Source organism: Phascolarctos cinereus, unplaced genomic scaffold, assembly GCF_003287225.1.
Source record: "Phascolarctos cinereus isolate Bilbo 61053 unplaced genomic scaffold, phaCin_HiC Scaffold_2;HRSCAF=192, whole genome shotgun sequence".
NCBI lineage: Eukaryota > Metazoa > Chordata > Mammalia > Diprotodontia > Phascolarctidae > Phascolarctos > Phascolarctos cinereus.
In genome coordinates this window covers 225,917,125-225,927,635 of record NW_027555625.1, presented here as the reverse complement: position 1 = coordinate 225,927,635, position 10,511 = coordinate 225,917,125, and the positions used below count along the sequence as shown (strand labels likewise).

Genomic DNA, 10,511 nt, shown 5'->3' with positions numbered 1-10,511 from the left:
CCCTTCAGCTCTTCCCCGCGGCTGCTCCCGGAGCCCCCTCCCCCTAGGGGGCGTGGCCTGGGCCAAGTCCTGACCGGCCGCTGGGGCTCCGCGCACAGCCCCGGAGGCGGGCAGGGACTCTCAGCAAACTCCAGGCTCAACAGGTAACGCGCGCGTCCCCTGGCCGTCTGGCGCGGCGAGCGCCGAGGACAAACCCTCCGCTGTCCCCGTCCGCCCTCTAGGGGCTCCCTCTCCAACCCACACAACCCGTCCGGGCTGCCGCCGGCACCTGCGTCCCGGCGCGCCCCGGCCCTCCGCCGGGGGAGGGGAAGCGCCAACTCGCTCTCGCCCCGCCCCGATCGGCTTCGCTCCCGCCTCCGGCCCGGCTCGGCCCAGCCCGGCCCTCACCATGGTCTTGGCGCTGCTCCTGACACTACGTAGTTGTCGCTCCCTCCGCTAGGACGCGGCGCCCGATCTCCTTCACCCCAGCCCGAGTGCTCGGCACCAATCCTGACAGCAGTCTCGATCCGCCGCCGCCGCCACTATCCCTAGCTCCAGCCGCTGGAACTACCGCCGCCACCACCGGAGCCCCAGACAATAAGCCGCCTCCCCCCGCGCGCTCACCCCTGCCAATACCCGCGCGCCTTGCTGGTTTGAACCCTCTCGGCCACCCAATCGCGCGTCCTCTTCTAACACGGCTCCGCCTCGCTTCGCCTCCTAGCTAACGGCTGTTTGTTTTTGCACACGGCGCGCGAGGGCGGGGCCTACCGGCCCAACACCCAACAGATTTCTGCGCGGGACGGGGGCGGTGCGAATGGAAGCCACTTTCCACCTGCCTCTGAGCGCCAGAGTGGAACGGACAAGAGGACGGGCCAATGGATGTTAACGCTGGTGGGAAGGCCGCCAATGAAGACAGCGCCCGCGAGCAAAGAGGCGGGCTGTCCAGACGGACTGAGATTCTGTCCAATGGCTAAGGCTAATTGAGGAGGTTGTGGGTTTCCCGCTCATTCTCCGGGTCTTTCCCCCCCCACTCCTTGACTTGTTTGGGAGGGAAATGGCGGTCGAGCTCCACTTTCCATTCAGGCCTTCCTCTTCTCCTTTCAGGACTGCACTAGAGACGTCCGGCTGCCGGGGAGGCTCCGCGCGAATCTGGGGACTGGCCTGTCGGGCCTCGCCGCCCTCTACCTCTTCGTCTGTCCTGCCCCTTTCTCCTTCCTCGCTCGCTCCTCTTCCCAGGCTCCCTCTGTCCGGCGGCGCCTTGCCCCGCTAGCGCTCCTCAGTCTCCTTCTCCTTGTTCCCGCAGCCACCCACCCAGAGTCATCGTAGCCTTTTGCCCCGAGGTACACGCTCAGGCCTGGCTCCTCTAAAGGGAAGCGCCCCGCCTTAGCCTCCCAGTCGGGGTATCCTTCCTACTTGATTTGTTTATTATTAACTCGGCTTTTTGACCCCTTCCCCCGCCGAAACTTCCGGGTGTGAGGTCACCGGCGAGCCTGGGCCTAGGCCTCCCCCCGCCCTCCCTCCGCCTTCGGGCCTCGCTCTTTCCCACCAGTCAGTCTCCCCCTAGGGCTCCTCCGGGCTTGCTCCTGCTGCTGCCCTTCCCTTTCTTCAGTTCTCACCTGTTGCGGATCTCTCATTGAGCATTTATTTATCGCGGACAATGTGTTCGGCCCTGGGGAAGGACCGTTTGGAGAAGTTTACACGGAGGATCACGTGTGTCTATTTTGTTCGTTCTTTGAGGGGTAATCGGTGGGGCGGGGTAGGTATCAGTCTTTGGGAGGCTTGAAAAGGCCTTGTTGTGTAGGAAGGAGGTGGTGTTTGAACTGAGCTCTGAAGCGAATTAGGGAGTCTTAAGAACCGAGATGAGGAAGGCTCGCATTCCATCAAAGCACAGAGAACAGGAGATGAAATGTCCGGGTTGAGGAATAGCAAGAAGGCCAGTTTGCCTGGAACATCCCATGCAGCATGTGATAGAGTGGAAAGGTTAAAGCCAGGTTGGGAAAGCTTTTAAACGCCATTTAAAAGAGTTTATATTTGGTCGTAGAGGTAACTCCTAAATCATATGATTACCCATTTTTTATAACACTTAAAAGTTCGACAAAGGACTTTCTTTAGAGCTTTACCATTAGGTCAAGTCAAGGCGACAAGGATTTGTTAAATACTATGTGTCAGGCACTGATGCAAATATTCAACCCCTTTTACAGATTTGAAAACTGCTTAAAGACATGAAGTGAGTAGCTCAGGGTCGTAGGCTACTAAGTAATAGAGCTGTAATTGAAAACCTGATAACTTCTGAATCTAGATAAAATTCTGTTATACCACATTGCTTTATCAGTCTGGCATTAGTATCCACAGAACCAACTGGCTGCTGGGTTATTCCAGCCATGGTTCACCAGCTTTTCAAATTCAACATGTCCAGAGCTTTTCTTCAAAATATGCCTTTCCTCCAAATTTTCCTGTTTGGGGTAATGGTACCACCATTTTTTCAGATGTTGAATGACCTCTTTTACTTTTTTTTTCCTCCCTCACACATTTAATCAGTAGCTACGCCCTTTGTTTTTAATTTTTTTTTTTGGCTAGGTAAGGGGGTTAAGTGACTTACCCAGGGTCACACAGCTAAGTCAGTGTTACGTTTCAGAGGGTTTCAGAGGCAGGAATTGAACGCAGATCCTCCTGACTCCAGGGCCGGTGCTCTATCCACTGCACCACCCAGCTGACCCTAGTCCTTTTGCTTTTAACTCTACAATATAGCTCCCCTCCTTCCACCCCTACATCTACTCACACTTCCACAACCCCTGAGACCCTCATGACTTCATTTTTACAGTATCTATAAATTTTGTTTTGACAGAAAATTCCCTCCCCCCAAAAACCCTACACACAGTATAATTCCCCAAAAATAGATTAGCAAGACAACATAAAATAGAAGTTGCCAGCTTTGTCTATTGTCTTTGATGTGAGTTTTGTTATTTAAATTTGTAATTTACATAATTGTTCTTGTATGTGTTCTTTCCCACTTTTTTTTCCTGGACAATCATAATGAGCTCCTAATTGGCCTCTTTGCCTTCAGTTTCTCTGTTCTCCAGTTGCTAAATTTTTTAAATTTACAATTCTAACCGTCACTCCCATACTGAAAATGTTTAAAGAATAAAATATAAACTTCTCACCTTGGCATTTACCACTTTCATTAGTCTGGCTCAGTTTCCATTTCAGGCTTATTTCAGTATTACCCTGCACACAGTGTGTATCTACTAATTGTTGGATTACCTTTTGCTTTTCTCTTCCATGTTCATCCATTTGCAGAGTAGATAAAGTGCTGAATTTGGGGTGAGAATGACCTGAGTTCAAATCCTGCCTCAGAAACTCACTAGTTTTTTGGACAAGTTAACCTCTGTCTGCCTCCGTTTTCTTATCTGTAAAATGGGGATAACAATAGCACCTCCCTCCCAAGATTGTGAGGTTAAATAAGATATTGTAAAGCACCTTGGAAACCTTAGTGCTATATAAATGCTAGCCATTGTTATTAGTCTGTGTTTCAAACAGACTCTCCATCTCTGCCTATAGAAATTATTTTCAAGGCATAGCTCCCTCTCTGTACAGTCTTTCTTAGAAGAAAGACAGGTACTGGATTATTTCATTGGCATAGGGAACTCTTTACACTAATGCAAGTTGGCACCTTCTTGTTAGCTTATAAATTTACAAAGTTCCTAGAACACTAAGAGCCTGGGTGACTTTCACAGAGTCACAAAAACCCCTTGTGTCTGAGGTGGGTCCTGAACCCACATCTTCCTGGCTCTAAAGTCAGCTCTCTGTCCACTAAGCCATGCTTCCTTTCTTGGAAGAAATACTTATTTTGTATATATTTAGGTAAAGGGTATTTTTTACTGCTCCCAACCCCTGATACTTTGATCTGGTCAGAAGTCATTTTGACTTATAGAACCAATCAGTCATTCAGATGTTTAAATGAAGTGTGAGCAATTCCTACACATGAATTAGTCAAACATGTAAACTAGAAGGAATGAATTTCATCTGTTGGATGAAATGAGTTGATGAAATGTACTGGGATTGGTTGAAAGAATTAGACACACATCTGGGCTTATGTATATCAGAGAAGATGATTCCAGTGAGGACATGCTAGCAACTGCTTCAAGAGGCAAGTCTTCTAAGCTTTGGGAGTGCTTTGAAGAGAAAGCCAAAAAAAGAGAAAAGGATTTCCATCGATCTAGGAATTGTGAGTTATTCCTTTGTTTCCTATACTCTCTGAGTATGTACCTATTTTCTTCCTAGACTATGTATGTATTTGTAGGGTATGTAATTGTGCCATGCTGGGGGGAGGGGGGAACACCACATTTATACCTTCAGTTCTTACTATGCCACCTTAGTTAATATATCTTGTATTAAAAGCTAATTAACTCTGGCTGGCAAATTAATATCACAACTGGATAATCAATGGGGAGCATATTGTTGGGGACTCATGAGCAACAGTACTAGAAACCCTCTAGCCTTTCAGGGTTACTCTTAGAATCTTGAAGGGAAAAGTCAGTCACTTCCTGCAGGTAGGGGTCCCTACCTACCAAAATGAGTGGAAAGTAGCCCCAGAGGGGTGCAACACTTTTTAAAAAATTTTTTATCCTGAATTTAACAATAAATGAGTATTTCCATATATATTATAGAACAGGGTGAGGATTATACATGAAACTATGAATCAATATAATTTGAACTTTTTTGAATAGTACAGTATATAATAAATTCAACATGTAACTTTCAACCTTACCCTGCTTGTCTCTGATTCCTTCTGTCCTTTTTCATTTTGGGGGGAAAGGAAGGCGAAACCATATCCCTAACTCCTGTCTCACCTCCCAAGTAAAAAAAGAGCAAAAACAGAAAAAGAAAAATTTGCTTGAAACAAATATGCCAAACAAAATTTCATCTTCCCATGTTAAAAAATATATGTTTTGGGGCAGCTAGATGGCACAGTGGATAGAGCTCCAGCCTTGGAGTCAGAAGGACCTGAGTTCAAATTCCACCTCAGACACGCAACTCTCAGTAGCAGTGTGACTGGGCAAGTCACTTAACCTCAACTGCCTCACAAAAAAAACCCCAACTACATGTTTCATTCTGCATCTTGAGTCCATTACTTCTCTGTCAGTAGTATTCTTTTTTATCACTGGTACTCTGCAATCTGATTGGGCATTTTTGTAAAAAAAAATTTTTTTTTTGCTAGATTCCTTTGTGTCCATATCCTGCCCCTCCCTCTTACAGAAATTTATTCCATGTATCAAAAGGTTGGGTTTTTGGAGGGTTTTTTTGTTTTTTTGTTTGTTTAAGGAGAGAGGGAAAAGTTGAGCAAAATTATCAATACATCCAACAAAACCTAACATGCAGTATTTCACACCCAAGACCTGCATTTTTCTCACCACCTACCTTTGCAAAGGACTAGAGGAAAGTGTCTTCTCTGTATCTTTGGGGCTGTGCTTGTTTTTTTTCATTAACCAAATTTCTTAAAGTCTTTCAAAGTTGTTTTTTTTTTAATAGTTACAATTAGATGTTTACATTTCTCCCTCAATAAAATGTAAAGTCGTTGAGGTCAAGAACTGCTTCATTTTTGTCTCTGCATTCACAATATCCAGCAGGATAGGCTTGTTTGATTGGGTTAGAAGTGAAAGTGTTTTACCCCCCTCCTTCCCGAAGGTTTCTTGGAGTAGTTTTGTCTATATGCTTTTTTCATCCTTTTATCAGTCTACCTCCTATGTTGCTCATTCCCCTATTATATTACCTTAGGGGCTAGGGCTGTTTTTCATTCTTGTATGTCTACCTAGTACAGTGTCTTCCGGACATTTGGTAAATGTTTGTTGAAGTGATTTCTACGTAGGTGCTGATTTATCCTTTCCCAAACTGAGATACTTTCAGGGCCTAAGAAAAAAAAATCTCTTGTTACGTAAATTTTTCAACCCTAAGTTATTGCTGGCCTCCATACATTGCCTTGCTTTGTAGCAGGGCACACAAATCTTTATATTGAAAAACCTTTGACTGTACTTCCAATTAGAAACTAATGTCTAGGAAAAGGGATAACACTTTGAGAATCCTGATCAAGTTGGGAACTATCCAGCAGAACAAGACTGAAGTTTAATTTTTTTGTTTCATATACAATCTTTTTCCTCTTGTTAGTGTTTGAAAATGTTTGTTTGTAAAGTTCAAAAATTAATCCTAAAAAATAGTCTTTGTTTTAAAAATCTAGCTTTGAGATTTCATTCATTTGGGGAACTCCAGGTATGGAAACTTCTTCCACTTGATGCAGATGGGAAATTTATCTGAAGAAAGTTGAGTGGGGCATTAAGAGTGGCTTGCCCATGGTCACTTATCTAATATGTAGCAAAATCAAAAGTTGAATTCAGGTCTTCCCCATTCCAAAGTTGGTCCTCTATCCACTATTCCACAATGCCTCTCTCAGAATTGGGTTGGGAGAAACTAATTCTAGTTGGGTTTTTTTTGATGAAAATTTTTATTGCTCTTTGGTCTTCCTGTTCAAGACACTAGTATACTACATAACCAGCCACCAAAGAGAAGAAAATTCTCCATTAGTTATGTTTGTGAAGAGAAACATTTATACCAGTCATATAAAGTAGAAGAGCAGCTGTGGCCTGGAACCAATTAGGTTCCCATTTAGTTAGGTTAGGGTTTATACCAGGTCACTTTTGTTGGTATATAATATTAGCTCTGCCCTTCATAATACAGAGCATAGCTATGACATGCCCTGGTTTTGAAAGGTAAAACTTTTCTTTCAGAATTCTGGTGAATATTCTATCACTCTGGTAGTCTGTCTTCAGACCTTTTCTAAGGTATAATGAGGTAAAGGATATATATTCAAAAATACCCCATTTTATAAATGAGGAAATTAAGGCACAGAAGATTCATCTACTTTTTTTTGGAGACCTGTGTTCTCAGGGAGCTTCTTGTGAAGAACTTGACCTGCCAAGATCAGGCTGTTCTCTGAAATTTAGAGTCTTGGACAGTGGCCAAGGGAGCACAGCCAGTGTGTGTCTGAGGTAGGTCTTGGACCCAGGTCTTCCTGACTCGGGCCAGCTCTCTATCCACTGTGCTCATGTACTTTTGTTGTTGTTGTCATCACTGCTGTTCAGTCCTGTCCGAGTCTTCTTGACCCCATTTGGGATGTTTTTTGGCAAAGACACTGGAGTGGTTTGCTGTTTCCTTCTCCAGCTCATTTTTACAAATGAGGAACTGAGGCAAACAGAGTTAAATGACTTGCCCAGGGTCACAAAGTTAGTGTCTGAGGCCAGATTTGAACTCAGGAAGATGTCTTCCTGTTTCTAAGCCCAGTGCTCTACTCACTGAGCTACCTAGCTGCCCTTTTGCAGAAAAAAGACCATAGCACATTTTACAGAACAAATCATTTTATTAAAGGGATTTATTCTGTGAAGTTTGGATTCAGTCAAAGGGCCACACTTGAGGACCTAGAGGGCCACGTGTGGCCTTAAGGCTGCAGGTTCTCCACCCCTGGCATATACTTTAATTATTAAAGTATTTCTTTGTCAAAGAGAATGATGTTTACATTGTAAAGGACAGAGCAAAATGACTAACAGGAATTGAAATCTAAGATGAATGAAAAAATATTAAGTAAACATATTTCTGCTCTCACTGAATAAATGAATGAAAAAACCTTTAAACACTATGTGCCAGGCTAAAAGAACTGGAGGTACCTATGGATACCTATTAGTTACTGGACATATTAATGTAAAAATGAGATGGTTCCTGCCCTGAAGACATTTTAATAAGGGAGACAACACACAGAAGAGAGCGGTGGCCTGGGAAGAAAGTTTTGGTGTAGAGTCCAATGTTGAACTCCTTTATAGGGCAATTGATTGATATGCTTTTTATAGACTCAATAGTGATTTTGATTTGATTATTGTGCCTGGAGCAAAGAGATGGAGAGTTTGAGGTGGAAAAAACAGGTAGTGACAAAACAGGTAGCAATATGTATTGTCCTCCATACCTGGAACTTTCTCCCTCTTCATCTCTACTTCCAGGCTTCTGGAGATACCTTCAAGTCTCACCTTCTAAAAGCAGCTGTTTCCTAGGGGCAGCTAGGTGGTGCAGTGGATAGAGCACCAGCCCTGAAGTCAGGAGGACCTGAGTTCAAATCTCACACACTTGACACTTAATAACTGTGTGACCCTGGGCAAGTCACTTAACCCCAGTTGCCTTAAAAAAAAAAAGATTGTTTCCTGTTTTTAATCTTTTTTTTTAAAAGGCAATTGGGGTTAAGTGACTTGACCAGGGTCACATGGCTATTAAGTGTCAAGTGTTTTGGTCTGAGGCAAGATTTGAACTCAGGTCCTTCTGACTTCGGGGCTGGTGCTCTATCCACTGTGCCGCCTAGTGGCCCCTCTTCTTAATCTTAGTACCCTCATTCTGAGATTATTTCCAATTTATCTTGTATATACCTTGTTTGTACGTAGCGTTTTACATGTTGTCTCCTCCATTAAACTGTGAGCTCCTTGCAAATGAGGACTGGTTTTGGTTTTGCCTTTTTTGTATTTCTTTAGTACTTAGCACAGTACCTGGAACATAGTAGGAACTTAATAACTGCTACTTGACTCGATTTCCCAGGAAAGGAGTTCAAGTCACCAGGTCCAGGCAAAATATATTCCAGAGTACTCAAAGAACTAGCAGCTATAATTACTGAGCTACTGTCACTAATTTCTGAAAGAACAAGGAGAGCAGGATTAAGGAAGGATAAATGTCCCAATTTTGAGAGAAGGAAAGAGATTGGAGACTGTAAACTATAGGCTGGTGACTTCACTTGACTTTAATTCCTAACAAAATTCTAAAACATTTTATTAAAGGGTTGGCTTCATCACTAATAACAGGTCATGCCAGACTAACCTCATTTTTTTCCCCTTTTTTTTTTTTAAAAAGTAACCCCTAAACTGGTAGATCAAGTGAATGCTACAGATATGCTTTATCTAGATTTTAGCAAAACATTTACTAAAGTTTCTCAGGCTGTCCTTATGGACAAGTTGAAGAAATGTAGGCTGGGTGGATTGGAACTAGTTGAAATGGCCTGGCCCAAAGAATAGTCATTAGTAGTTCAGGGTCATTGTGGAAAAGATTCTGCAGCTTGATTTTATCACTGATTTGGTGGATATATACCATAGATGGTATCCTTATTACATTTTTAGATGACACAACTCTATAAACAGATAAGTACATTCATGATTATTTGAAGAGAAAGAAAGAGAACAATTAGGGGGACCAAGAATGCTTTCCATTAGATGGAGCACATGAGCTTAGCCTTGGAGGAAGGAAAGGCTCCTAAGAGGTGAGGGGGAGGAAGTGGTGAATGACAGGCCCCGGTGCACCTGGACAAAGGCAGGGAGGCAAGAGAAGGAGCGCTTGGTTGAATGGCAAATAGGCCAATTTGGCTGGAATGCTGAATGTGTGGAGGGCAGTATTATGAAGGATTTCTGGAAGAGTAGGCCTAGGACAGAAGGTGGATGCCAAATTGAGGCATTTCTATTAGCAATAATAAGGAGCCACTGGAGGTTTTGATTAGAGGAGTGACCTGAGAATTGTTTTAATTTGCATTTCTCCAATCAATAATGAGTTAGAATATTTGATTACTTCATCTGAAAACTCATTATATCTTTTGCTTATTTATCAGTTGGGGAATGGCTCTTATTTTTATAAATTTGATTCAGTTCTCTATATGTGTGAGAAATGAGGCCTTTATCAGAGAAACTTGCTTCAAATTTTTTTTCACAGTTATTGCTAACTATTTCTATTGTGTGATGACTGGCTTTGATAGACTTGGCTCTTCTCAGCAATGCAAGAATCTAAGACAACTCCAAAAGACTCACGATGGAAAATGTCATCCACATCCAGAAAAAGAACCATGGAGTCTGAATGCAGATGGAAGCATATTATTTGCTCTCCTTTTGTTTTGTTTTATTTCTTCTTTCTCATGGTTCCTCCCATTAGTTCTAATTCTTCTTTATATCATGGCTAATATGAAAATATACTTAATATAAATGTATAAGTAGAGCCTGTATCAGATTGCACGAAATCTTGGGGAGGAAAGGGGGGGATATTTAAAACTCAATGTTATGGAAGCGGATGTTGAAAACTAAACATAAATAATTTTTAAAAATAAAATAAAAAAAGCATAAATGTGACATTTGGAGCGACAGGAGATTTAAGGCTCTGGTTTAGACATGTTAAATTTGAGGTGCTTGTGGGATATCTCATAGGAGAAGTGATGTGGGACTGGACCTCAGGAGAAATACAGAGCTTGGATATATGGATTTGATAGTCATCTACATATAGGTGAACCTGTGGAAGTTAATCTCATCAAGAGAAAGGAACCCAGGATAGAGCCTTGGAGGGATGCCCAATGTAATAGTCATCACACATTATAATATATGATTTTGCATGAATAGGAAATAGGGTAGGTAGATAAGTTAATTTTGAGGGTGGAAGAGAGGAGAAAGTCTAGGTCTTGGGATAAAGATTCAAAAAAG

The 10,511-nt window shown here is 42.9% G+C and overlaps 1 long non-coding RNA gene across 1 annotated transcript; it reads left to right on the top strand.

Annotated features, from left to right (window-relative positions):
- The first annotated feature begins 127 nt into the window (after positions 1-127).
- On the top strand, positions 128-8,502 carry LOC144455861 (uncharacterized). Its single transcript, XR_013484672.1, has 2 exons — positions 128-967; positions 1,084-8,502. It is a non-coding gene; the product is annotated as an uncharacterized LOC144455861 (long non-coding RNA).
- The last annotated feature ends 2,009 nt before the right edge of the window (positions 8,503-10,511 follow it).